At 46.6% G+C, this 27935-nt stretch overlaps 1 long non-coding RNA gene across 1 annotated transcript; it reads left to right on the forward strand.

The window, feature by feature from the left end:
- The first annotated feature begins 12505 nt into the window (after nucleotides 1-12505).
- On the forward strand, nucleotides 12506-26430 carry LOC141573142 (uncharacterized). Its single transcript, XR_012498747.1, has 5 exons — nucleotides 12506-12832; nucleotides 19903-20086; nucleotides 21524-21766; nucleotides 22949-23012; nucleotides 23128-26430. It is a non-coding gene; the product is annotated as an uncharacterized LOC141573142 (long non-coding RNA).
- Nucleotides 26431-27935: the final 1505 nt, after the last annotated feature.

A 27935-nucleotide genomic window follows, 5' to 3' on the forward strand; every position in this document is an offset into this window, starting at 1 on the left:
TGTCAAAATTGACCAGAAATGATCGAACCAGAATTTTTACATAGGTTTTTAATTTCATCTTTGAGGCCATAGCATGAGCAGATACTGGCCCATCCAGTCAACTTTGTTCACTTTCTGAGGAATTAAGTCTTTCCAGAATCATTAATCTTTCCAGAACTTCCCTTTATTTAGAGCTTATAGTCTCTCTAGTGTGTAGTTTGCCTTATCCTAGAAAGAAAAAATTTTAAATAGGGGACAAACCTCATCTATTTTACCGGATAATGTATCACCCTCCAGCTACTTGTTTAAATCAGTGTACTGACCTATGAGTCGCTTGGTGTGCTGAGATCACAATTTCCACGTGTACTGTGTTGGGGGTTCCCACACCCCCGCCCCCAACAAGCAATTCTGAGACACCAGCAGGGTGTCCAAGAATTCAATTCTGACACGTTAAAATTTTAATTTCCATGGCTGGAAGTCTTTTCTAAAAGAAAGGGTTTATTGGGCCATTGCTAGCAAAAATAAAACCAGGTTCTAGGGCATGAATTCTAAACCACCAGCGGTAAGTGCCAGTAGGAAAAGTCAACATGCCTCTGTCCTGCAGCTGGGGAGCGTTTTTATGCCTCAAGTATGAGGGAGCAAGACGAAAGCTGTCCTGCGTGAGTTTACATTAGCTGTAAAGGGAGTTGGAGGAGGTGACGCGGAGCTGGTTCTGGGATAGGCGCCGAGTCTCTACGGAAGAAGTGTTATCCCTTGGGATTGGTTATAGATGGCAGTCGGAAAGCTCCCATATAAACAAGCAGCAGAGGCTCCTGGGGTTCGGTGACACCTGGCTCATCTCTTAGATAATCGAGGAAATAGCCACCTGGAGGTTAACTCAAAGTTCCCACATCCACTCAGGAATGGGAGCAGTCTTGTTAGCTGGCTCCCAGCTCTTACCAAGCTAACTGTTCTGTCTCTTCCTCTCACTCCGCAGCCCGCTGCAATTTAAGTTAGAACATCTCAGAAACTTGCTCTTGTCACTATCTACCCGGAGGCAGCGTCACATTCCACAGGTTAAGGGCTCTTTCCTACTGACCTCTTCTACTTCAGACTCCAGTCGCAAGCCCACGTTTACCTGTGCTGTGGACCGACTGGCTATAAATCAGAGGTGCCCCTGACCCCCTCAGGTTTCATTAATCTGCTAGAGAGGCTCACAGAACTTAGGAAACATTTGACTTACCACTAGCTCAATGGTGTAGTACAAAAGTATGTAAGTCAGGAACAGCCAGGTGGAAGAGACACCTAGGGCGAGGTGTGGAGAAGGGGCGCAGAGCTTGCGTGCCCTCCCCATGCTACCCACCCTCCTCTGAATCTCCACATGCTCACCAGCCCGGAAGCTCTCCAGACCCTGTCCTCTTGGTGTTTATGAAGGCTTCATTACATACTCATGATTCATTAAGTCCTTGGCCGTTGGCGATGCATTTTCCTCCAGCCCCCATTCTTAGATGAGGTCCAAAAGTCACCTCGTGAACATAACTAGAGACAACCATTGTCACTCTCAACACTTAGGAAATTCCAAGGGGTTTGGGGAACCGTGGGAGTCAGGAACCCACGGGTAAAGACCAAATATACATGAGAAATATGTTTCAGTCATCTGACCAAATTTATATTGTTCTTATAAGTCACAATAACACAAGTCTTGATTGTGAGTTCAATTTCTCTAACAACCCTATGAGTTACACCTGCTAAAGGTGCCTGGCGAAAAGGATTCCCCTTCCAGGGTTGTTTGCAGGAGTTTTCCTCTCTGCGGCCCCTCCCCTGTCTAATCCCAGCTTCTCCCTTTAGATAAGGGGTTTTCACCCTCAGCACTATTGACACTTCGGGGTGGGGAGACTGTCCTGTGCCTCGTAGGATATTTAGTAGCACCCCTGTTCTCCACCTACTAGATGTCAGTTGAACACACACACACCCAGTTGCAACAATTCAAAAGGCCCTCCGACACTGCCAGTGGTACCCTGAGTATGGGGTGTGGGGCCTTTGAGAACCACTGCTGTAGGTACACCTTTGAGCAAGCCCTCATTTAGTTAACTTGAGCAAGTCCCAGGTACTAGACATTCTATGGCCAAGGGACAGAAAAACGTTTCTAAATGGCTGTAACAACCACCATTTATTTATTAGTACTTGAATTAAGCATGCTACTAAATGTTTTATCTACAGTTGCTTACAACCCTTAAACTCCATGAGGGAAGGAGAATCCCCGCGTTTACAGATGAGACCATCTTGGATGAATGAACTTGCCCAAGGTCGCACAGTGATGGGGCAGGACCGGATGTTCTCCACCCCTGCTCTATACTGTTTCCTTGCCCTGGAGCAGCTGACGTTCTCGCTGCGGTGCCAGTCAGGATCCCTGAGTCTCAGGCCCCCTTCTTCACAAAGCTGTCTCTTGCACTTTCCAGGCACTCTAGCGATCTCTCTGCTGCCAGACCCCAAACCACTATGCCCTGAGGTCTGGCTTCATAGCTCATCAGGCCTTGCCTCAGCTTCACTTGCCATCTGGGCAGCTCCAGCAACTTGCCTCACAATCTACCTGGGGAAAGATACTATGTTGTTTGTGGAACAAATAGTGCAGAACTAAGTTACCCAAGAACCACGTTCTGGGTGCCAGGAGTCTATTCGAGAATGTGGGACATCTGCACCTTTCTGGGAAGTCCCATTTTTCGGTGGTTTTCCCATTTGACCCTGGTTCCATGAAGGAACCGGAGGTCTTCAGAAGCATCACCTCCAAGCCACAGGAAGGGTTGGGGGCAGCTGTCTTACAGGGCTTTGACAGACATCCTTAGATCACTTACTCCCCAGTCTCAAAATATGGGGGGGAAAGATGGAAAAAATCACCTACGTGTGAGTCCTTGGTCTTCTGCCAGGTCAGATCTCAAAGAAATCACTAGCTCATCTACAAAGAGCCCACAACCCAGTGCTGAGGGAGTGGCCTCCAGACATTTCCACCTCTTACCCTGGGTTTCGAGCAAACAGAACCTTGAGCCAGAGCTGCTTAATTCCACCTGAATACGAGAGTCACCTGGGGCGTTTCTGGAAGCGCTGATGCTGGACCTGCCCCTCAAGTCCTGATGCAGTCGGTGTGGGGTGGGCCAGGCCGGGATGTTTATGGTGAGGAGGTGCGGATGGAGGTGGTAAACTCTCCAAAAGCCAGGCTGGTGGACTAAGCTGCAAACCTGAAATTTTGTCACAGCCTTCTGTTTATTTAATCTTGATCAATGAATGAATTGCATTTTCTGAGCAACCTCCACATTTGATATTAAGATATCTTAAATGACTTAACTCCCCACACACCCTTCCAAGAGTAAATTACATGTTCCCAGAAGGTGCCTGTCACATACCGCATACCTACGGTATCACAGCTTTCTTCCAAGGCAGAAGAAAAACCCTTCTTTCAACACCCTTCATGTTCTCAGTCCACGAAGCTTTGTCGGGAGAGGAAATCCTTCAACTTCACAGCAGCTGATGATTTATTTTCCTTGGGCTTCTGGGAATCCCGTTCTCACTTGAATCGGAGCCTGGATTTCCCCACGGTCCGGTTCTTCTGGAGCGTGGAAGGCTGCAGAGTTGCAGTAGCTTCTAAGCGCAAGTGTAAGAGGAACGAAAACCTCTGTGCTTGAGTAACATTCTCTTCTGACCAGGAAAGAGGGACAGATGGGGTGGTGGGGGCCCTGACAGAGTACAGCTGGGGTTGCTGAGACCCAAGCCAGGGGGATAATCTCCTCTACCTCCAGAGTCTTCAGACGTGGGGGTTTCTGGTGCTGTCACTTCAGTGCCTCACTTTCTTGTTATTCCTTCATTCCAGAAAGAGTTCCTTACAGTATTACGTTTGACCCTCTGCCAGTCCTGTGAGACAGGCCAGTTACCGGTTTTCTAGATGAGGGGGAAAGAGGCTCGAGGAGGTTGCTGAACCTGGAAACCAGGGGGCTCTGATGCCGGGACAAGGACGGGAAGCGGAGCCCACGCCCGTCACTTGGTGGGAACAACCTCCCACCGTGCCCATCTGGAGCCATCTTTGCTCAGAACGATTTCAGCGTTGAAAGCTCCCTGAATTCACAACTCAATTTATTAACTATGGTAAAGCCAAGGCCCCTGGGTGTGAAACATCTCATTCATAAAACCACCTGTCTATTCTGTGGTGTTCACAATCATCAGACTCTCTGGACATCGGTGTGTTTGCTGTTCTACAGGCACGTGCCAGGGGTTCACACACGCTATCCTACTATGTGCAAACTCCCCTCAGCAGGTACCGAGCAGAGTGGGGCTTCTCTTAGGGTGGACCTGATCCCACATCGCTGCCTCCCTCCCAACATCCCCACGACACACCCTGTGCTTCGACACCTGGGAGGCCTTACGAGGGAGGGACGTGTGCCTGGAGGGGACCCCATCCTGACTGACACATGGCAACCTGAGGAATGGTCCTCTTCAGAGTTGGGAGGCCGGCTGGCGGTGTAGTTGTCAGCCAGGCAGGGCAGCCAGCCCAGCCAGCCCAAACCTTGTGGGTTAGAGTGAGATCCACATGCCATTCCACACAGGGCAGGAGACTCGGAGAGGAACAAATGTATAAATTCTGAGACTGACCAGGGGGAGACGTCAGAGATAAAGGTGACCTTCAGCCCAGCAGTCCATATACTTGACTGGACCAGCCACTGAAGAGAGCTGCTTGTCTCATAAGGTTTCTGGCCTGGGGTGGGGGTCCTGGTAAGGGCAGGGTGATGGCTCGTCCCTCTTGCAGCCCTTTCTGCCAGGGCCAATTGGACCTGGCCAGGCAGAGGGATGGGGCTCTGGGGGAGACAGCTGAAAACTCAGCCAGGATGAGTGCTCAGGAAGTGCTTCCACCCCCTCCTCCTCCCAGGCCTCTCCTTGCTATCCAGCCACCCTCCATTGTTCCCTCCCACTAACACTTGTCAGCTGGGCCCAGCATTCAGCCTGGGGAAACAGACACAGAAAACAGACTCTGTCCTCAGTTAGCTGGGTCCTCCTCCCACTCCGATCTCCCCTGGGGTTTAGGAAACAGGACTTCAGTGCATTCTTCTAATGCTGATTCAATTCCTTCCTTCTGGGCAGCTTTGTGTGCCCTTGGCACAAATGAGAAAAGGAGCAGGAAGGGTTTTAAATAGCACACAACTGGCCAATTTGCACTGCCAACGGGGCTAAGTATTATAAACAAAAAACCCAGGTGATGCAATTTGTTGCAACTGTCTTTGGCATGGGCTGGGGTGTGGCTTTGCATTTGTAAGAGCACACATATTCCTTTAGTGGAACAGAAATAGACACATCAAGTGAAAATTCTGTTGCATTCTCTGTGACCATTTCCCGGTGTGGTTGCAAATCAGACGGTAATGTGCTTTAGTATCCAAATAAAATGTGGCTGTTATCCATCCTTGGACTCAGGCCCCTGCAGGTAACTTGTGGTCATCAGGTGCTGTTGAAATCAGCTATTTCTAGGAACCATAAACTGAGCCGCCATAAAAGGAAGCCACTTCCTGGGGCTGTTCTAAAGTCATGCGTGTTCGATGGCATGGAGAAATGACTGCCACAGGCCAGAGTCTCCTGCTTGTAAATAAATACTTCACTGTAGACCCACATCAGTCACGGATAGTCTCGCCTGAGACTTTTGAGAGGGTCATGAATACAGAGCATTTATTTACAAAGGTTTTTAATCACTTCATTAATTACGATGTCTGTTGTACCAAGGCGACAACACAGATCTGTCCTGGGACGAGGAGGCTGGGCCTTCCACTAGGTTTGTTCAGTAGCAAGTAACTCAGATCTGTGCCTCAGCAAAATGATAAATACACCGCACAGGGGTCTTCGGGTGACTTGGGGATGACGAAAATGTCCACTGCACAGCTGCCGAGGATCTATCGTATTCTTGTCAAATCGAGGGTCTTGACTTGGGCTGAGAATCGGGTTGCGACACCTATAGCCGTCTTTGTTTTCCTTTCCTCAAAATGAAGACATGGACCTTATCAGGAGGCTCTAGAATTGGATAATCTTTGCATTTGAGGCCCTTTCATTTCAAAGCATTTCACAGCTATTATCTTGTTTGAGGTCAAGAGGGAAGATCTTGGATGGATGAGAAAAGCAGCAGGACTTAAAAAGCCGTTTTGCTCAAAATCACAGTTATTAGTTAGTTGAAGCTGGAATTAGAAACTCCAGTCTCCTGTTTTGCATCCTGCTGCCTCTTCGTTACCTGGCTCTAATTTTCCCCACATCCTTCCTTCCCTGGAAAGTTTGGCTGGAGGAAGCCATCTGTCGTAGATAGATGCCCAAATTAACCATTAGAGCTTCATCTCTTTTGCTTAAGGCTTGAGTGTGAATTAAAGCACAAATGCCACTATGTATGGACACTGACATTTACATTTCATGATGTTCACGTGTCAAAATATTTGTCTTCTTTAGAGAGGCATTTCACACCATTTAAAAGCGTGAAAACCGTTCTTAGCTCTGTCATACAGCAGCAGATAAAAGGCCAGACCTTTGCTCTAGGTGTCCTCAGTCAGTGGCTGTGCTTTGGGGGTTCTGAGGAAAGGCTTGGGTGGGGGAACTAAGTGAGTAGGAGACCACTGAGCGTCCCAGGCAGGAAAGTGGGGAGTGCAGACAGGTCACTGCCATCTAAAGTATGACCACTGTTGTCACGCTGCCATCTCCCGGGCCCATCTAGAAGGGGGCAGCTGCCCACTGGGCTGTCTGTGCAGCCACTGCATCTGGGCCCCTGCCGGAGCTCTTCAGACCTCACAGACCTGTGGCTTTAGCGCTGTTGTCCCAGGCTGAGGGTGAGCTCGCTGTTCCCCCGTTCCGCTCACAGCTACACCAATATTCAGCTCTTTTTTCTCTCCCCACATCCAGTTGCAGGATCCTTGCCTCACCATAACGGGCTGGAAAGTCACAGGGCTCCATGCTGCCATTGCATTTAAGCGGTTTATCATGGCTTTCTTGTTTCTAAACTATAAAAGCCCATTTGAGGAGGAGGTTGCGGTTGCCACCATGGACTAACATTTTGATCTGCTACGTGGTAGACACTGGGTGTAAGATGCTGTTGATCTGAAAGCACTTCCTTTTATTATCTCATTTTGTTTTCCTGAGCAAAGTAAGTAAAAAAATGTAATTATTACCATTTTACAGATGGAAAAATGGAGGCTCAGAGTGGGGGATCAGGGTTTGCATCTGGGTCTGTCCTCTCAAGGTCTGAATCAGAAGCTTTCCTTGCCCCAGGATGACTTGAGGGGGTAGGCGTGCAGAGAAGGGCTTCTGCCAGGACCAGCAAGCTCACACACACCCCGAGCAAGGAGGGGGCTGGGCCAGTCCCTCCAGCCTCAGCCTCCCCTGTCTCACTGTGGGCCTTTAGTCCTAGCAGCACTTCTGTGATTCTTCTGCTGCTTTGCCTGGGCTTCAGTCCACTGGCAGGGCAGCTGTGTCACCCCACTCACAGCTTAGTCTCCAGGGAGGCTCACGAGAGCCCCAACGTCCTTCCGCATGACTAGCTCTCCCAGAAAGACTTTCCGAATGCCATTTATCGCTATGTGTTCTTACACATTTATTAGTTTATTGTCTGACATGCAGTCAGCACTCAATATCGATTTGTTGGGATTTAGTCAAACTGGATCAGCACATAAGGATGCAAGGGGGCATGCGACGGGCATGTCACACACATTCGCTTCATTCGCGTGACCGTGTGCAGTCGGCTCCCTCATCTTCCCATTTTGCAGAGCAAGGAACTGAGGCCGTGGTGGGGCGAGGATTTGGACCCAGGTCTCACAGACTCCATGGCCTGTCTCCACACAGTTCTCAGCATCCTTTTCCAGGCTAGTAGTCTCCACGGTAAAAGAGGCTCCATAATTAATCGTAAAGACAAAGCTTGGGCCCCATGAGAAGGAGTTCTGAGAAAGGAGGGAGCCCAGGGTTCCCCACGCCTCCCTTAGCGGGGCTAAGCAGGGCCTGTGCATGGTTTGTTCCCTTCTCCCACAGGCTGCATGCCTGGGGCTGGGATTCTAATATTTGCCATTGGCAGCCAATGTAGGCAGGTGCAGAAAACTGATATCACAGTAGGCCTTCCCTCAGAAGTAAGCAGCCTGCATGTACAGGCATGGGACTAGGGCCCAGTACAAGGGACACTGACTCTCTACTGCCCAGCCTGTGTTTTATATATACCGGGGGTGCCCACAAAATGTATACACATTTTAAGAGCTGTTATCTATGCATTACTTTCCGAAGTTGAATTGAATTAAGGTAGCAATGCGTAGTATGACGTCCACTCAAAAGATGGCATGAATCAGATAAATGCCAGCGTCACCATGCGACAGGCAGGACAGGCAGAGAAAAGGGTGGAAGCACCATTGTTGTTCTAGGAGCACAAGACCATTTTGCAGTGGTATTTGAAATTCGAGAACATTGTGGAAGCACAACGACAACGGGGGCGTGAGTGTGCACCAGAACCTCCAACACGCCCAACAATTGCACGCATTCGTGATAAGTCTGAGATGCGCGGTGCTGTGTGTGACGTGCACAAGGGAAGATCCGGGAGTTCTCGCAAGTCCTGCTGCTTCTGCTCTGGTGTTGGAACAGTTCACACGCTCGCCACAGAGTCTACTGAACAGTGTTCGCCGTCATCAGGTGTCTGGATGCTGACGGTAACCACTCTGAGCACCTCTTGTAACTGCAGACGTCAAACGTGACTTGTATTCATCCTTTGTTATCAGTATATATTATTACAATTTTAATACAGTTTTTTCCTTTCTTAAAATGTGCATACATTTTTTTGGCACCCTGTGTGTGTGTGTGTGTGTGTGTGTGTGTGTGTGTGTTTACATTTATATAAAAGAAAACTGGATGTGAACATGTGTGGGAGGCAGCTGCAGGGCAGAGGGGCATGAAGAAGGCACCCATACTGTGCTGGGCCCAGGAGCAATGCATCAAGCCTCTGCCACCAGATTTCAGATTCTGGACCCCGCCTCCCCTCCCTACCCTAGATGCTGATGATGTGGGGGGACAGAGGAGCAGTGTGTGGCCTACACCCTACTGCTCACAGCTTCCTTCTCGTGTCTCCCCCGTGCTGACCACAGCTTCCTCCTCCTTCCCTCTCTCACGGCCTCCAGCCGGCCCAGCTCCTGCCACCCGCCCACTTCCCTCGCAGGGCAGTTCAGCTTCTCCATGCTGGCATACCCCCCACTTCACTGAGCCCAACGCCCTGGAGCCGTCAGCTACCAAGACCCACCCTTCTTCCAAGGCAGTAAGAGAATGAGAAATACACTTTTTTTTTTCTGTTGCACATACATTATCTTATGGAAGGTTAGAGTGGCTGCACAGGAAATCCATCAGCTCTCTCTGCCGTCAAAGCCTGAATGTTCCAAGCCCTGTGTCCTCCCCCTGCCTTTCCCACCCCTGCCCTGTTCCTTAGCACTGTCTCCAGCTCCTCCCTTTCTAGAGGTGGTTGCAAGCCAGGCCTAAGACGAAGGAATCCGTCTCTGAGGGCTGCTTCCAGACAGCGTGTCAGGCGGGGGGGGGGGGGGGGGGACAAGGGGTATCCTTGGTCTTCAGGGGACCCCCGTCTTCACTGAGAGGAAGGCTGGCCTGGCAGAGGTGGGCCGCACCCCCCCCCCTTTAGCCTGCTTCCCCTTGGGGTACGGTCATTTCTAAGGCCAGAAGTCTGGTCCCCAGGCCAGCAGCATCACTGGGGAACCTGTTACAAGTGCCAATTCTCACATCCCATCTCACACCTAAAAAAGAAACTCTACAGATGAGCCCAGCAACCTGTGTTTTTAACAAGCCCTCGGCGATGCTAAGGCACCTAAGATTTCAGAACGTCTGCACTGGATCAGCTGCCCTCAAGTTTTTGTGTCACTCACCCTTACCAGGCTGTTCACACATCCACACAAGTTCTGATTATTTATCTAATTTTATAAATTATATCTATGTAGTATCTATTGTACTATATTATGTACAATGTAAAACATCCAAAAAAAGATTTTAAAGCATGAGATAAAAGTGAAATTAATAACATTTTCAAATGTCCTGTTACTTTCTTGTAGCGCAATGTACACACACATCAGGCAACTTTCAACATGAATGATTATGGATGTAAAGTCCTATTGTATTTAGTGTTCTGGATGATTTCACATTTGGCCAACTCTTTGTCAGGTTTTTCTCAGCACTGTTGTTTTTACCTCATAACATGGCTGACAAGAAGCTCGTAGTAAGCAGGCTCAGAGAACAGTCAGCTCTGCCATTTGGGGCCAATCACTATGTTACCTTTAGCCCAAGGTTCCTTTTTGCAATGTTTTAAAGCAACTTGTTTTTTTTTGTGACAGTTAGTCTACTTAGAAAAAGATAATAGACATACGTTCCCAGAGGGGCGATAGATTGGGGGAGAGGAGTTATCACTTTGTGAGGGGTGAAATGTCTATTACATTGTTTTGTACACCTGAAACTAATAATAAAAAAAGAGAAAATAGAATCCCTCAGTCCCTTTAATGGGCACACGTAGGTTGCAATGAGCTGCAACTTTAATAACATTGCCTGCCTTTTTCTTTCATTTTTGAAGTAAAACATTGCATTAAATAGATGGACTATTATTTTCTTTCCTTGAACCCATGGACCGTCATCCACACGCTCTGGAATGTGTGTACCCCACTTTAGAGACCCCTGCTGCAGAGTGAACAAAGCACCCCTCCTCTTCCCATAACAGCCCCTCCAGAAACACCCTCCGTCAAGAGCACCTGCCCATAGCCATGCAGCACATCCAGGGAAGACTGAGTGAGGGAGTCTCAGGGCCTGCAAGTTCCCCATCGCTCCCACCAGCCTCTCGGACTTTCTGTCACTACCCAAGAGGTTAGCACACAGGACTGTGGAGTCTCACTGAGGCCAGTTTGGCAGGATTGGCTGCTGGACAGCACCAGGCAGGCCACCAGCCCCTGACTCTGAAGCCAGCCACCAGCCTCAGGGCCACCACGCAGGTCACAGAGCAGGCCCTGGGCTGGGGCTTTCCCTGGGGACAGGCCCCAGCTGGCAGTGAAAAGCAGGGGAAAGACAAGGGAGGGGCTGCTGCTTCACCGGCTTCATCTGGCATTTCTGAAATCTCATTTCCTGTCACAATTCCGAGAGGCAGGTGTTTCTGTTTTTAAATGTCTCCAGTTGCTATTCCGGTCGTGTGAGTCGCTCGTTTTTTCCAAGGACCGAACTGCTATTTTTTCCTCTGGAGACACAGTTAGCAGCCAGTCCCCCAGCCAGGATCAGTTGTGTGGGAGAGACCCCTCCCTTGGCCGGCCAGCCCCAGGACAGAGACATGGGAACACCCCACAGACAGCTGGGGCACCGCAGCAGAGCGGGAACATTCTCTTGGGCAGTTAAACAGCTCTCTGTGTTTTGACTGAATTGCACATGTAAAGTACACCGGGCCCCAGCCAGGAAAAGCCAGACAAAAAACAAGGCAGGCCCCTGCACCTTCAGGGGACCTACCCCACAAACCTTTGCGCGGAACTAGAGATAAACTCAGACCAGAGGAAAGAGGTTAGAGAGCCGTCTCACATGAAAGCCAGAAATCTAGGCATTTTAAAACGGGTCCACAAACACACTACAAACCACCAGACACATTCGGGAGGTCAGGTCCGGGACCCCTCTGAGAATTTTAATTTTCATTTGAACGAAAATCTTTAAAGTGTATGTAAATATGATCCACATCCTATGAAAGATCATCTTATAATTGTTTCTAGAGATTTCAGGGCTAAATAGTATTACTTTTTAAAATGAATGGAGGCGAGGGTTTCATTCGTAAGTGGTATTCTGTACACGTGAAATGTTTGCAATTTTTCCCTCGGGGGAAAGATATGGAGGAATGACGTCATCCCAACACACGGGGTGGTGTCACTGAGCGCGATATATGGTGTGTGGGTTCAGAAAAATAACATGGCACGTCACATTAAAGTAAGTGTGATTTTTTAAAAGTCACTGTTTAAGAAAAAAATCAAACTTAGACAATGTGATATGTCAATTATATCTCTTTTCTTAAAAACCAATGTTAAAAAAAATAAGTGTGCTAACTTGAGTTTCAGCGGTTTGTAGGGACTTTTTGTATTTCATTTGTACACTAGTTTCGGTTTTAGACTTATGTAAGCGCTATGAAGTATACAGAGTTTAAATAATTTTGTGTTCAGACTTACTGAGGTAGTTTAAAGACAAGGAAAATAATTGAAGTCATCCCTGGGAGGATCATACAACTTTTGGTTTCCTTTGTAAAAATCATCACTTTGGTGTTTGAACCAGCTGTCTGGAATTATCTAGAATGAAGGTTTCTGCTGGAAGAATTGTGGCACAGTCTTTTAGAGTTTAGGACCAGCAAAGAGAGGGCTCAGGAGAGAGGTATTTATTACTTGACACTTACTAGGCCCTGGGTTTAAGCAGACTGTTTATCACCAGCGTCATTACTTGTGCCATAACTTGTGAAATCTCCATTTCTAATGCTTTGTAATCAATAAGTAAAAAGTGAATTTAATGTATGTGCTGTTACCTAACGAACCAAATGAAAGATGATTTGAACATACGCACACTGTCTCCCGGGGAGCAGCTGCAGGCAGGTGAGGTCATTGGCACTGGGAGAGAAGCTGGCACCTCGCCTGCTCCCCGCCTCCTATCTGGGGACTGAAGCTGTGCGCACTCACTGGCCTCCCTCCCTGGTGACCAGTCAGGTGTGGGTTATCGTGGCAGGGAGGGCAAGAGCCACCCCGTGGTTTGGGTTGTTTCTCAGACTTCCCAAGAACCCCACTGTCTTCAGGAGCAAAACAAGAAACGCAGCAGTGCAAGATGTATCGAGTTCAAAAAGGTACGTTCATGCAAGTCATGCCCAAGTCTGTGACAATCAAGTGTCCCTGCTCTCTGCAGTGTGGGGACCCCACCCAGGAGCAGATCCAGTCAGTAGTCCCAGTGCTTCCAGCAGAGCTGGGCACTCGGGGGCTAGGTCCCCCTTGGGACAGAAACCCCAGAGATCTGGGCTGTCTGCCTTCTGATACAAGAACCTCCTAGAATCTTCTCATTTGGAAAGGGATGTTTGGTAAAGGAAGATAAAATAAGGCTGGCAAATAGGTCCAGACACAAACGGAGCAAACAACACACTGGGGAGTTATTTTCCAAAGTCAGATACCTCAGGACCAGGTCGGGTAGTTGGGGGAGGGGGGCTGTGTTTCCAGGGAGGTTGCAGCTTCCGGTAAGTGGAGAGGGTTTGAGCCCACCCAAGTGCATTTGTTTGCTAGGTTGGTCAAAGTATTATAGACTGGGGGGCTTACACACAGGAATTTATTTTCACAGTCCCGGAGGCTAGAAGCCCAAGATCAGTGACTTGTTTCTCCTGAGGCCTCTTTCCTTGGCTCACAAGTGGCCGCTTTCTAGCTGTGTCCTCATGCAGCCTTTTTGCTGTTCTGTCTCCCTCTTCTTGTAAGGACACCAGTCCTGTTAGATAAGGGATCACCCATATGACCTCATTTAACCTTAATTACTTCTTCAAAGACCTATTTCCAAATACAGTCACATCCTGAGGGGGTATTGGGGGTTAGGACTTGGACATACAAATATTGGGGGGTCACAATTCAGTCCATAGCACCAAGAAAACAGCATTGTGCAAGGTGTAAACGCTCCAGACCTGAGCTGTGTCCTTGCTAATGGAGGCCGTGCAGAGCCCCACCTCCACCCCAGCCCCACCCCTACCTTGCAAAGGCAGCTTAATTCATATTCATAAGAAGACTGTGCAGTAGCTCCAACAATGGCCTGTCTCTCACCTTTATCCTCAGCCCCTGTTAAGGACTGGCTGACTGTGACCATTGGCCCAGACTCCTGCCTTTGAACTACAGGCTGTTGAACCAGCACGGAGCACTTGTTGTATTCATCTTTGTGAAAGTGGAACAAAGAGACTATTTTCGTATTGACCTGTAGAGGCTAGGTAGCACAGTGGCGCTGGGCCCTGGGCACTGATCCAAAATCTGCTCAGGACAGCATAGGCCACCTCAGGTGCCCTTTTGGACTATGTTTACTCAGACAGCTAAGCAATACGTACAGCTCCCAGAGCTGGCTGACACATACTCCCGCCCCCAGTACATCACATGCTGGGTCTGTGAGTCAGCTTTCCCAGGCACCAAAGATGCTGAAGATCATAGGATTTAGACGACGCTATTTAGTCTTCATCTAGTAGAGCATAATTAGTAGTACCAGACTTCCACCTCCATTTATGACAGGATAGGTAAATGCGACCAATCATTTTACCAAAAACAATTAGAAAAACTGGACCAAATATAAAAATTGTTGAAGGCATCACAGAGCTAACAGGAGAGTAAAAATTTACTGGGCCAAGATTTGGTGGAGAACAGAAACTCAGGTGGATAAGGCAGGTGTTCAAAGCCTGGATGCATTTGCTGATTACACAGAAAGCAAATGAGAGACTGAGCATTGCTTGTGAAAGCTTCATAGGCTACTGGGCAAATATACACAAAAACAATAGCATATATATCAGAAGTGGAGTAAATGGAATTAAAGTTTTTCTCAGGTACTCATATTGTCTAAGAAGAGGTAAGAGTGCTCATTTCTTTTAGAATTTGATCACTCAAAAATGTATTGTACTCTCCAAGTTTGACCACTAAAGTTTTATATATATATATATATATATATATATATATATATATATATGTATATTTATATGTATATACGTGTATATGTATATATGTATATATATATATGTTTATATATATGTATATATGTATATATGTATATATGTATATATTAAAGTATAATTGCCAAACTAAGAAAGGAAAAGATGAAATAATGTAAAAATAAATTAAAAAGGGAAGAAAGAAGAAAATAATAAAAAAGATAATAAAATTTTAAAAGCGGAAAAAAAGAAAAACAAAACAAAAAACAAAGTAGGAGAGATACAAGATAGCAGAGTAGACAACACCGTGCCTGCATCCTTCCGTGAACACATGAAAATTACAACTAAATTATATAACTATCAGCCTTGAGAACCATCTGAAGTCTAGCCAAACAGAAGTCCTATGACTGAAAATATAAAAAAAGAAGCCACGTTGAGACAGATAAGAGGTGCAGAGATGAGGAACGGGCCCAAACCTTCCCGTTGCACTTGAGAATCAGGACAAATACCTTGGCCGTGGAGGTTTCCCCCCAACCCCAGAGGAACAAGAGACCCCAGCCCCCCACACCAAGCTCCCCAGCCTGGAATACTGGTGCAGGGAAGAGAAGCCCCCCACAACATCTAGCTATCCCCGCATCTAGTGGGGATTCTGACTGTCCGGGTGGGACGGAAGGCAGCAGGAAACCCAGACGTCCTTTTAAACGACCGCAGCAGACTCACTCGCTCGCAGGCACTCACCTTGAGATCCAGCGAAGGGACAGTGACTCGGGGTGGTCCTCAGGGGGGACAGGCTGAGAAGAGTGGCTTTGAGGGAAGGACTGGAGGACAGTCAGCACTTTCCGAGTGAGGAGTCTTCTCGTGTGGCCGACAGGCGGGCGCCATCTTTCTTGTGTTGAGCCCACCCCCACCATGGCCAAATCTGATTCTGATTGGCCTGGTGAGCTCTGCTGCTCCCACCAGCTGACTCACCAGGACCCCACCCCACCCAATTCCCCCAATGCTGTAGGCACTTTCTCCATGAGCAGCCAGCTCCGTCTGCGTTGCATTGTTTCTTGGAAAACTATGGGAGCCTGGCAGGCCCCCAACAGATGGCAACTGGCCTTGGTCTTCTCTGAGACTTACTGAGTAGCTCCAGGCTCAGCACTTGCACCAAACCAGAATTTACATTAACCAGGTTACTACAACTCTTCCCACTCTAGTGACTCCCTGAGACAATGCCTCACCCAACTTCCTTACAGCATGAGGCTCTATCAGCTTCTAAACCTTAAGGGAGCCAGCAGGTGGCAGCAGGCTTTTTGTGAAACTATCCCCGGCCCGGTACTGGTGGCAGACATCCTCAGTTCGTAGCATGGCCTCTCCCACATGCCTCCAGGTTTAGCACAGGCAGCAAACAACCACAGATCACTTTGTAGCTCCTACCAGGTAGTCCCCAAACAGTCACAGACAGTGGGTGACCTATGCCTTCACTGGAGTCCCTCTCAAGAGGCCCCAGAACTAACATACTTGGAGGTTGCCTTCAGACCACTGCAGAACACTGCCCAATTAGCCCCACAAGCGGCACACACAAAGGGTGGTTTCAACAGGCACCAGAGTCCGTTGGAGAAAATCCCACTCAGTGTGGTAAGCCCCCTGCACAGCAGCCCATAAGCTGGAGATGTGGCCAAACTCCACAGCCAGTCTAAGGGTCAATCCCACCCACTGATGTGCCAATAGCAATCAAGGCTCAACTATAACAGGAGGGCACACACAACCCATACAAGAAATACACCTGGAGCACCTGGAGCAGGTGACCAGGGAGACTATGCAACTGGGCCCCACAGGACACCTAGTACATAAGGCCACTTGGTCAAGACTGGGAGACATAGAAGATCTGCCTAATACATAGAAACAAGCACAGAGAAGCAGCCAAAATGAGGAAACAAAGAAATGTGTCCCAAATGAAAGAACAGGAGAAAAATCCAGAAAATGAATTAAACAAAATGGAGGTAAGCAACTTACCAGAGACTGAGTTCAAAACAGAGTTATAAGGATGCTCAAGGAAGTTAGTGAGAACTTCAACAAAGACACCAAGCATAAAAAAATGACAGAGGGGCCTGCCCGGTAGCTCAGGTGGTTGGAGCACCGTGCTCCTAACACCAAAGGCCGCTGGTTGGATTCCCACATGGGCCAGTGAGCTGCACCCTCTACAGCTAAGACTATGAACAACAGCTCTCCCTGGAGCTGGGCTGCTGTGAGCAGCCAGAGGTTGGCATGAGCTGCCACGGGCTGCTGTGTGCTGCCATGGGCTACTGTGTGCCACCATGAGCAGCCGGTGGCCAGCGTGAGTGGTCGGCAGCCAGCATGAGCAGCTGTGTGCTGCCATGGGCTGCTGTGTGCTGCTGTGGGTTACTGTGTGCTGCAATGAGTGGCCGGTGGTCAGTGTGAGTGGCCGGCAGCCAGCGAGAGCTTCCATGAGCTGCTGTGAGCGGCAGACCGAGGACTGGCGACTAACTGCCTCAATCGGGTGGAGTGCAAGGCTCATAATACCAGCATGGGCCAGGAAGCTGTGTCCTACACAACTAGACTGAGAAACAATGGCTTGAACCGGAGTGGGGGGGGGGCAGAAGAAAGGGGGGGAATAAGTCATGGAGATGTAATGTACAGCATGGGGAATATAGTTAATAATATTGTGATAGCATAGTATAATGTCAGATGGTTGCTGAACTTATCATGGTGATCACTTCTTTAGGTATATAAATGTTGAATAACTGTGGTGTACCCCTGAAACTAATATAATATTGTATGCTAGCTATGTTTTTCATAAAAATCTTTTTTGTACAAAGGGAAGAAAGAAAAAGAAACAAAGTAATTGGGACAAAAAGAGAGCAGATAATAACATGTAAGCCCGAGCGAATTAGTAATTGTATTAAATGTAAATGGACTAAATGCTCCAACTGAAAGATAAGGATTGTCTGATGATAAAACCAAAACACAATTAAAGCTGCTTACAGGAAACACACCTAAAATAAAAGACATAAAAGATTAAAAGTTAAATTATGGAAAAAGGTATAGCAATCAAAAACTGAAAGAATGTTGAAATAGCCATGTTAATATCAGAAGAAAAATAGATTTAAAAGCTAGAAGCATTATTCAAGGTAAAGAGATATTTTGTAATAAAAGGTTTGATTAACCAGAAAGATCAAGCAAATCTAAATTTGTAGGAACGTAATAAAATAGCCTTGGGTTGGCCAGTTAGCTCAGTTGGTTAGAGCATGGTGCTAATAACACCAGTTTGATCCCCTCATGGGCCAGTGTGAGCTGCACCCGCCTTAAAAAAAAAAAGCCTCAAAATATAGAAAGCAAAATGTTGACAACTAAAAGAAAAAATTAGTCAAATCCATAATTATAGTTAGGAGACAGTAACACATTTCTCCCAGAAACTATGAGGGAAAACCAACAAGTCTGAAAAGGTTTGAAAGGGCACACCAATTAACTGTGGAAATTGACCGACAATGACCAACCCCAAGACATATTCTAATAAAATATTGGACTTTAAAAATAAAAAGGAGAAAAATCCATTGAACATCCAAATAAAAACACCAAGCAATTTATAAGGAAAAGAAAATTCAATTGATGTAAAACATCTTGATAGCTACATTTAATGCCAGAAAAAAATGAATTAGATATTTAAGATACTCAAGGAAAGGAAAGGAAAGCCAAGGACTGTTATCTAACCAAACTGACTTTTGAATCTAAATATTACAGATACCAACATGCAAAAATTCAGAGAAAATTGGTTTTTCTATAGTCTTGGCTTAGGAAGCGAGTAGAGAATGAAGTTTAAACAACCAAAATGACAATTGTGTGTATGTGTGTATCACTTTCCACCAAACCAGTGCTTCAAAGAGAAATGTCTGGGATAGAAAGGTATAAGATAAGCCTGGAGTGCCTGTCATAGGGGATGGGAAAGAAGCTATCAAAGACACAGGAGCCAAGTAGAATTCCAACTGGCCAAATATGGGACAAGTTGGGTGGCAAGGATAATTACTGAAATGGATAAAACACGTCAACCAGATTCTGCTCTCTGTGAATGACTAACATTTTATATATGTATATACCATGTTTCCCCGAAAATAAGACCTAACCGGACCATCAGCTCTAATGCGTCTTCTGGAGCAAAAATCAATATAAGACCTGGTATTATATTATATTATATTATATTATATTATATTATATTATATTATATGACCAGGTCTTATATTGATTTTTTTGCTCCAAAAGACACATTAGAGTTGATGGTCCGGCTAGGTCTTTTTTTCGGAGAAACACAGTATATATATATATATATATATATAGCCCTTGCCACGGTATATATAATACATATATATGTATTATATATATATATATAATTTTCCTTTTTTGATTCCCACACAAGCAAATGAGCACTCCCTAGATTTGGGGAGCTCAATAAACAAATCCATGTTAGGCACCTGTAACTGTGAGAACTTTGGAAACAGAACCCTACCCCCCCACACACACACACACATACACACACACTAGCTGTTGGGGTGGGGTGTCCAGGGGGGTAGGAGGAATCAGGAGATTTAAGGATAAAGTCCTACCCAGGGACAAGTGTACTTTGTTTTGTTTTGTTTTGTTTTGCCGGCTTGCAGTGTTTTTGTTTGTTTGATATTGAGTTGATTCAAAGGCTTAGAGTTCAGGTAGGGAGATATGTATTTGTGAATAAAAAATCGAAGAATTCCTGGCGAGTGAAATGTACTCACTCACAGATGAATCTCAAAGGCATCCCAGGCAGTAGGAGTTAAAGAGAAAGGATTGCTGTTTCTCAGAGCTGGAGCGGAAAATCTTTGGGCTCAACAGAAAACTGGAGGTTACATCTTGGCTGTGTGACCGTGGAGAAGTCCATTCCAGCTTTCTGCACCCTCATCTGCAGGCTGGCAAAGGAAGCTTCAAAAGCGTGCACCGAAGCTCTTTGTGAACAGTAAAGCTTTAGAGGCCTCTTGGTTGGGGTAGCCAGGTTTCTGTGCAGGCTGGTGGGGGCAGGGGAGGGGACAGAGGCCAAGGGACAAAGCAAAGGGGGAGAAAAAAGGCCAACGGGTACACAGAAGAGCTCTAGGAAATCAAATGTGCTGGCCGGGCGTTCTGCTTCTAGAAAGGGCATCTAACTGCCCTGGGCTCCCGCTGGACAAATGGGGCCAAGATGATTCTGTGTTTGACAAGTCATGTCCCCTCCTCACCCCACCTGTCTCCCCACTTAGGCTTTCCTCAGCCTTTCGTAAAGAGGTGTCAGTGGATTCGATATCCCTGTGCTGGATCTAAGTCCTCCAATAACAATTCAAGGTCAATTCATCCTAAATCACCATCCAGCCCAGAGGGTCTCCATGTTGAAACCTGGACCAGAATCCTGCACGTACAGCTATAACGCTGCCCTCATTTTCCAAGGTGAGTGACTGGAAAGGATCTTGTTTTCTCATCAGCACGGTGTGGGTGGAGGGAGGGAAAGAGTATGTGTATGACAAGTAAGGACAGAGGAACTAGGCTTGAGAGAAATCTGTAAGATGCACAGGGTGGTTGTTCTAAAACCTCACTAGCTTGGCATCTTTGCCCTTTACATTTTTTTTTTTTTTTTCAATTAGAAAATCCAATTTTGAATTTATGGTTTGAGTCTTGGCTGAGCTGCCAAGCAATGGATCTGACCACCTTAAGCTTCTGTGTCCTAATCTTTATCATGGATCTAAACTGCCCGCTGCTATGTTATGGAGAGAAACACAAAGCTGTGTAAGGAAAGCACTTTGTAAACGTAAAAGTGTTCGACCTCAGTTTATTTCTTCAGATAGCCTCTGCAGGACCACTGAAGAAAGGATTTGCTAAACAAATAAAGGGTGCACGGCCAACTGGGGAGAGGGAAGCTTTAGCCCAGAAAACTACTGTCCCCCACTTCAAAATAAACATTTGACTTCATCACAAATTATTCTTAATCAATTATCCTCCCAGGTCACCTGAGAACCCCTGGTTGGCAAGGGCCACTCTTCACCACGCACATATTGGCAAGTCCCATAACTGCACAGCTTTAGAAATGTGACACTGCTGGGAGTCTTCCATGCCTCAGGCACTTTTGGACATATTTCCATAAGGAGCCTGGATGGCTGGGAGAGGGGTAACACAGTGGTTGCTGGGCTGAGTCTGGTCACAGCTCGCGCTCTGTGTATCCTTAAGCAAGTCACTTAGCAGCAAACTCTGTACCCCTCCTTTCTCATCTACATAGCAGGGAACTGATAATCCCCTCCTCCCAGGGTTCCTGTGAAGATTAAATAATTCACACAAAGCATTGAACAATGCCTAGCCCTCAGGAATTCACTCAGGAAAAGAGTCAAAACTGTAAGTGGAAGGCGCATTTCTCCGAGAGATGTAGCTGCCCATGGAGGCCTCAGGAGTGAGCGTCAGTGCCAGGTATGGACTTGACACGAACGATGGCTTTTCGTTCCTGAGCGGCTTCCAGACCTGAGAAAGGACAGTCAGACAGGCCCCTGGCCCTTGGCCTCAGGCTTGAGGGGTAAGTTCAAGAGGAGGAGTCAAGAAAAGCTTGTCACCAATGTGGCTAGTGACTGAAATCACCCACCCACACAGCGGGAGCTGCTGGGGTCCGTGGCCCCAAACCGAGGGGCCTAAAGGAGGCCAGCAAGTTCCCCTTCACACACATGCTACTCACTTTACACACATGTAGACATTATACCAAGTATCCCCAAAGCACATTATGTAAAAGTGCCCAACCCCCAGGCGTGATTCAGTGTTCCAGCTTATTTATGAGAGACCAGGAGTTCATTTCCAAATGTCAGATGATCCTTGGTGACTAATGGCCCCGCTTTGCTCTCTTCACAGAGGTTGTCCTGTGCTCCAAGGGTCTCTGCACTTTGGGAATACCCACCTGGATGTCTGTCGCAAGGAGCTACTGTGCCATCAAACCCCCCCCCAAAAAAAGTTGGGGAGCACAAATCCTGCTGGGGAGAGCACTGGGGAAGCCTCAGGCAGAAGGCACATCCCCAGGAACATGGAAGGCAATGGTTAGCAAACGGGAACATATAAATTCAACCACCAAGAAAAAACAACCAGAGCTTTGGACTGGTGGGTATCATGGGATGTACTCGGAAAACAGTTTTATTGTTTTATAATTTTTGTGCATCATGTACCCATTGAAACCTGCTCTGGAGGGCTATCTCTGAGCCTACCCATAAGTGAATCTCTGGCCGATTCTGTACTTCTCCTATTCACTCCCAATTTTAAAATGTCCTCTGGTCACTATTTAAAAACTTGTATTACGGAAATTTTCACACATGACTAAACATAAAGAAAATGATGTAATAAACCCTAGTGTAACCAATCACCCAGCTTCAACAATTATCAACAATCATGTTTGTTTAATCCATTACCAACTCCCCAGAACACAACACACAGACATTGTTTTTGCTGGAATCTTAAATCAAACCCTCTGATTACTTTTAGAAACAAAATAGCCTTAGTTCAGTAATGAGTCAGCCCAGTCCAGTGAAATAATCTAGGCCTTCCAAATTTCATTGCAAATGAAAGCTTACTCTCCCACCCAGGGCTGCTGAACGCTGGGAGCCTGCGTTTCCCAAGGGAGCCTGGGTGGGTATCTTCTCTGTTCCCTACCTCAAGTTTCTCCTCCTCCTGCTCACAGCTGCCTCTGGCTCCTTCAGAGGTGGACAGGGGAGCTGTTCCCCTGGCTCTCACAGGCTATAGGCAGTGGTCAGCTACAAGTCCCAAAGTGGGCTCCTTATCTCTCCCCGGCAGGTCTTACCTACTTAGAACTGTCCCCAGAGTTAATGGACAGATGGTAGGAACATACCTGTCTGACTGCGTGAGAGCAGTGCATGCTGGGTAAAGTGAATATGGTATGGTTGCCTCTCACCATGAAGACATTTTTTCAGTGGAAAGAAAAATTTTGTGCAGAACGGGGAGGTATGCATTGCTTTCACCCACTAGGTAAAAGGCAGGATACTCATTCCAACATAGGTGACCTAGGAATGTGGAAATTGTCACTTCTTGCCTTGGAGCTGCGCTGTCCAACGTAGTAGCCACTAACCACATGTGGTTACTGAGCACATGAGATGTGCTGTAAGTGTGAAATACACTCTGGGTTTCCAATAATGTAAAATATCTTATTAATAGTTTTTTTTATATTGATTACATGTTGAACGGATAATATTTTATGTGTTGCATTAAATGAAATGTATTATGAAAATTAATTTCACCTATTTCTGTTTAATTTTTCAATGTGGCTACTAGAAAATATTAAATTATGTACGAGACTTACATATTTCTGTTGGATGGTGCGGCCTTAGAGACTCAAGTAAGTTACAAAAACTGCCCCCCCCCCGCCACACCCCTCCAAAAGAAAAATTGGTTCTAGAGCCAGTGAAGGTTTGATCTGGATGAGTGTCTAATTGGACCCCTTCATTTTACAGATGATGAAACTGAGGCCCAGAGAGAAGTGACTGGCTTGGCTTGGGGCCGCTGAGCGTCATTGCAGAGCCCAGAAGTGATTTTCAAACTGTTCTTGTGAAACAGTGGGAAAGATGGGTGCCAAACTTCTAGGAAATCGCTCATACATGTTTGCCTCAGAATGAAGTATTTCAGTGTCTCATAGCTGAATGACAGCGGGGAGTGAGGAAGTCAAGTCCGCAGACCTTTTCCTCCTGCTGGCGGAAATGGCTGGGTGCGGGCCAGCAGACGGCACACGGCCCTGAAGAGGTCTGCGTCTGAGGTCAACGAACTGGCAGCCTGAGGCCTAAATCTGGCCCTCAGACCTGTTTTGATTGGCCCGTGGCATTTTACAATTTTTTGAATCATTCGCCAACATTTCAACATTAGGAAACGTCAATAAAAATAAGGGTTCCAACTTCTGAAAAATTAGATCTGGCCACACATCTGGCTGTTTCCTGCCTGGCAACAGCCCACTGGTACTCCATAGCTGCTGCCCTGTGGATGTGGCATCAGACCCCTCTGTTCCCCACAGCGCTCAGCCTGCCCATCATCTCCCTCGCAGAGGCCCAGGGGAACTTGACTGCTGTAATCAACATGATCGCTAGAGGCAAGAGGAAAGTGAAATGGTTTTCACACCTCTATCTCTAAAAATACATATTTTTTTGTCCAGCTGCTCTACCCATTTGCATCCCCTCCCTACTCACCATGGGCACTTGAGTTTGCCATCTGATCCCATTTGCTTCTTTTACATCCCATGACAAAAAAGAAAGTGGCCACTTTACCCATTTTCCATGAGGAAACTGACATGCTGAGAGGCCGCCATCCACTTATATGGAGCTGGCTCTAGAGGGGGGACCCCAAGGCCCAGGGTGTCCTTTCCAGCTCTCTAACGTCCAGGGCCAAGTCGCCAGGATCTCTCCGCCAGGGCTGCAGGAGCTTCTGCATCAAGAACAGATACGTAACTCTAGGAGGCAAAAAGTGATACAGTCAGCCTTCCCACGGCTTTTCCCCAGGACCCACCCAGAAGAAGAAGACACAGATTAAGCCAGACTGAGGGCAGGAGACCACCAAGAGAGCGCTCACTGCTGGTGAGATGTTCGCTCAGCATTTCTGTACTTCCCCTGCTATCAGGTCCTCTGTCCCTGATGGTATCCTACCCTGGGGCCCCGGAACCCAGTCCTGTCTCCCAGGATATGTGGGGCCGGCCACACCCAGACACCTCCAGCTTTCCAAAGGGAGTCCCAGACAAGGCCTTCCTGGTGGAGTCAGCACCCTGACTGAAGTGGGGCAGCCCCCAGAGCCAAGGGCCCTCTCAGCTCCCCACACTGAACGGCTTGGAAGCTCTTCCTTGTCCCAGGAAACCTATGGGGGATTTCCTGTAGCCAAATGAGTAAGCAAGAGAGAGCAGGCTGCCTCGGGAGGGGAAGGAAGGGGAAGGAGTTGGACTTGAGTTATAACTAAGGATGATTGACATTGCTAAAAATTAGGCCACTTTATTTGGGGTTGGGGAAAAGACAGTAAGTGACAAGTGCACAGCAGGTGGATGCCCCAGCAGCTGGCAGAAGCCCATTCACATCTGTCCCCCAAAGTGATGAACCACCATGAAAAGACACTTGCCCATTTGCCAGGAATGGGGAGCAATGCTTGCCAGATAAATAGCACAGGAGGTGAGTCCTACATTTCACTGGGAAATGAGTGGAGAGAAAGATTTGGAATGGAGGGAGGTGGCCTGACTGCTTTGACCAGCCAGGTGACCTTCTAAATGCAGAATCCTCATTTGCTTACTTCCTTGGCAATCACAGTATTCACACTTCTATTTGCTTATTTTTCTCCTTTCTTTGTTCATTTAGGGGAAAAGGTCCATGTGTGGATATGGAAAGATTGCTAAGTGAAAATAAAAAAGGAACAGAAACAATGCATTAAGAATGCTGCTTTTAGGGTAGAATGAGGAAAAAATAAGAATATTATTCAGGCTTGTTTGGATTTACATCAAGAAAATATGGAAGGATACACAAGAAGGTAACAAAAGCTATTGGTGGGGGACAAGGTAGAATGATGGTATCTCAAAGTACACATTTAAAAAATGAAATGAAATTTTAAGTAAAAATACCACAAACAACTTCATAAATAGTTTAAAAAGCAGAAGCAGAAAACCCACCCTTGATCTCACTCTGTAAAAGCATAGGTATATTCATTTGTGTTTATTCTCTCCTGCTTTATCCATATGCTTCCCCCCCCCCCGTTTTTCTGAGAAGTAATTGACATATATCACTATATTAGCCATATACTTTATATTTTGTATATGGATACAATCATAGGGCCCATAAAATGGTCTCCTAATTGTTTCACTGAACATCATAAGCATTTCCCAGGTAGCCAGGTCAGATATATAAAATCCCATCAACTTTCTTGTTTCTAGAGACTCATGGTAATTATTTCTCTATTTCTAAATCTCACCAGTTGATTAGCTCTAAAGCTCATTACTCAGCACAACCATAGCTGCAGCTGGGGTGAATGGAAAACCAAAGTAGAGATTTTCTTCTCCCAGTACACAAGCAGAAAAATACAGCCGGGACGCAGCCCTTCTCCCCAAGGCGACTGTGATTGTTCATTGACCTAACAGCTGGAGCTCCCTTGAAGGGTTTTTATGCCCCTCAGAGCTAAGAGTTCTTTAAGATTTGTTTACTTTTTATTTTTAAATAATTATAGATTCACAGGGAGTTGCAAAAATAGGACAGAGGAGTGCCACGTACCCATCCCCCTGTTCCCCCAAAAGCTCCATTGTACATAACTATACAACAGTATCAAAGCCAGGAAATTGACATGTATGTAGTGCCATGCCATTTCATCCTGTAACTGCCACCCCACTGGAGAAAGAACTATTCTAGCATCACAAAGGTATCCCTCCTGGAACCTCTCCCATCATTCCCCCATCTCTAACCCCTGGCAACCAGTAAACTCTTCACCATCTCTCCAATTTTGTTATTTCCAGAATGTTGTATTAATGAAATCATACAGCATGTGACATCTTGAGATTAACTTTTGGGAGACTATTCCAAATACACTGTTATGAACATTCGTGTAGAGATTTTTTGTGTAGACATAAGCTTCCATTTTCTCTAGGATAAATGTGCCATTGCTGGGTCCTGTGGTAAGTGTCTGCTTAGTTTTTTTAAGAAACTGCCAAACAGTTTGCAGAGTGTCTGTCCCATTTTACATTTCCCATCAACAATGTATGAGATTCAGTTTCTCCACATCCTGGCCAGCATTTGGTGGAGAGCATATCACGCAAGTGGGCCAATCAGAGCTCCTCCCAGATGTTAGCTGGTGATGCTGAAAGATGTAAACTCTTTACTGAGGTCAATAGTTGTGAGATGCATTAATTATGGTTTTTTTTTAATTTTCTGTATTTCTGATGCTTTGACATCTGGGGACTTGCTGACTGGAGAGACGGCCCCTCCCAGGTCTAGTCAATTTCTAAAGATAGCAAATGATTCTCCTGCGTATGAAGTGGGCCCTTCATATGCAAACTAACCAGTCCAGAGCCCCACCCCCTTCCATCTCCTTTGTTGGACTCTATACTCCATGCTACTCTACCCCTGCCCTAAATACCCCAGGGCCAGATATCAGACCCCTAGGGGCAGTCCCTATACCCCAGAATCTTCTGAAATTTCTCAAACTAGCCAATCCTAAACCTGCTTACCCTGCTGGCCCATTCTTTCCCTCAAAAACCATAGTAAAGTCTCTGGCCCACATTTTCCTCTTGCCCACTCTGCTTCCTGACCCTCCCTGGTGCTTCACTGTGTGGCCCTGCATGGCAGGGTGAGCCCCCACCTCTTGGGAACTGTGAGTGACATACTATTAGGTTGATGCAAAAGTAATTGTGGTTTAAAAGGTTAAAAATAATTGCAAAAACCATGATTACTTTTGCACCAACCTAATATCTTTTCAATGGTAATTGTCTCCTGATCTGTTGGCCTCACCATACCTGAATAATAAAACCTACGTTTTAAAACATGAGGACAATGTATGCTTATGTACATTGCTGGTGGTCCCCCTTACCCCCCAGGAGGAGAGCCTACCTGAGAATGAAGTGCCCCTAAAGAAACACAAAGGACAGACAGTGTATCCTGATGGAATCATTTTAGGCCCCAGATCCTCCAGTGCCTGAAAAGCACCCCAGACCTCCTAGTTACATAAGGAATTGCTTTTTTTTTCCTTAACCTATTTTATGTTGGATTGCCTGTCCCTGGCAACCTGACAGATGAACAGATAGGTCATGTTGCCCCCTGCCCAGGCGCTGCGCTATGGTAAGACCCAGACTTCCAGGAATGCTGCAGAAACAGTCCTTACTTAGCTGCAACCTGGCAAAGGAAAGAGTTGGCAGGTGGTGGGCACAATGCCCAGGCTGGAGCATCCTCTCGCTGTTAGTGGGGACAGCAGCTCTCCAGGCTCAGTTTCTTCACCTGTAAAAGAAACGGTTAGGTTAGATGGCCCTATGGGCCCTCCTTGCTCATCTCCCCTAATTCTCCAAGTTTTCATTTCAAAGGAAAAATAATATTACTACATTTCCCCAAAAATAAGGCCTAGCCGGACAATCAGCTTTAATGCGTCTTTTGGAACAAAAATTAATATAAGATTCAGTATTATATTATATTATTCCCAGTCGTATATTACAATAAAATAAGACTGGGTCTTATATTAATTTTTGCTCCAAAAGACACATTAGAGCTGATTGTCCAGCTAGGTCTTATTTTCGGGGAAACACGGTAGCATTCACTACAAGTCA

This window comes from Rhinolophus sinicus, linkage group LG09 (assembly GCF_036562045.2).
Source record: "Rhinolophus sinicus isolate RSC01 linkage group LG09, ASM3656204v1, whole genome shotgun sequence".
NCBI classification, from domain to species: domain Eukaryota; kingdom Metazoa; phylum Chordata; class Mammalia; order Chiroptera; family Rhinolophidae; genus Rhinolophus; species Rhinolophus sinicus.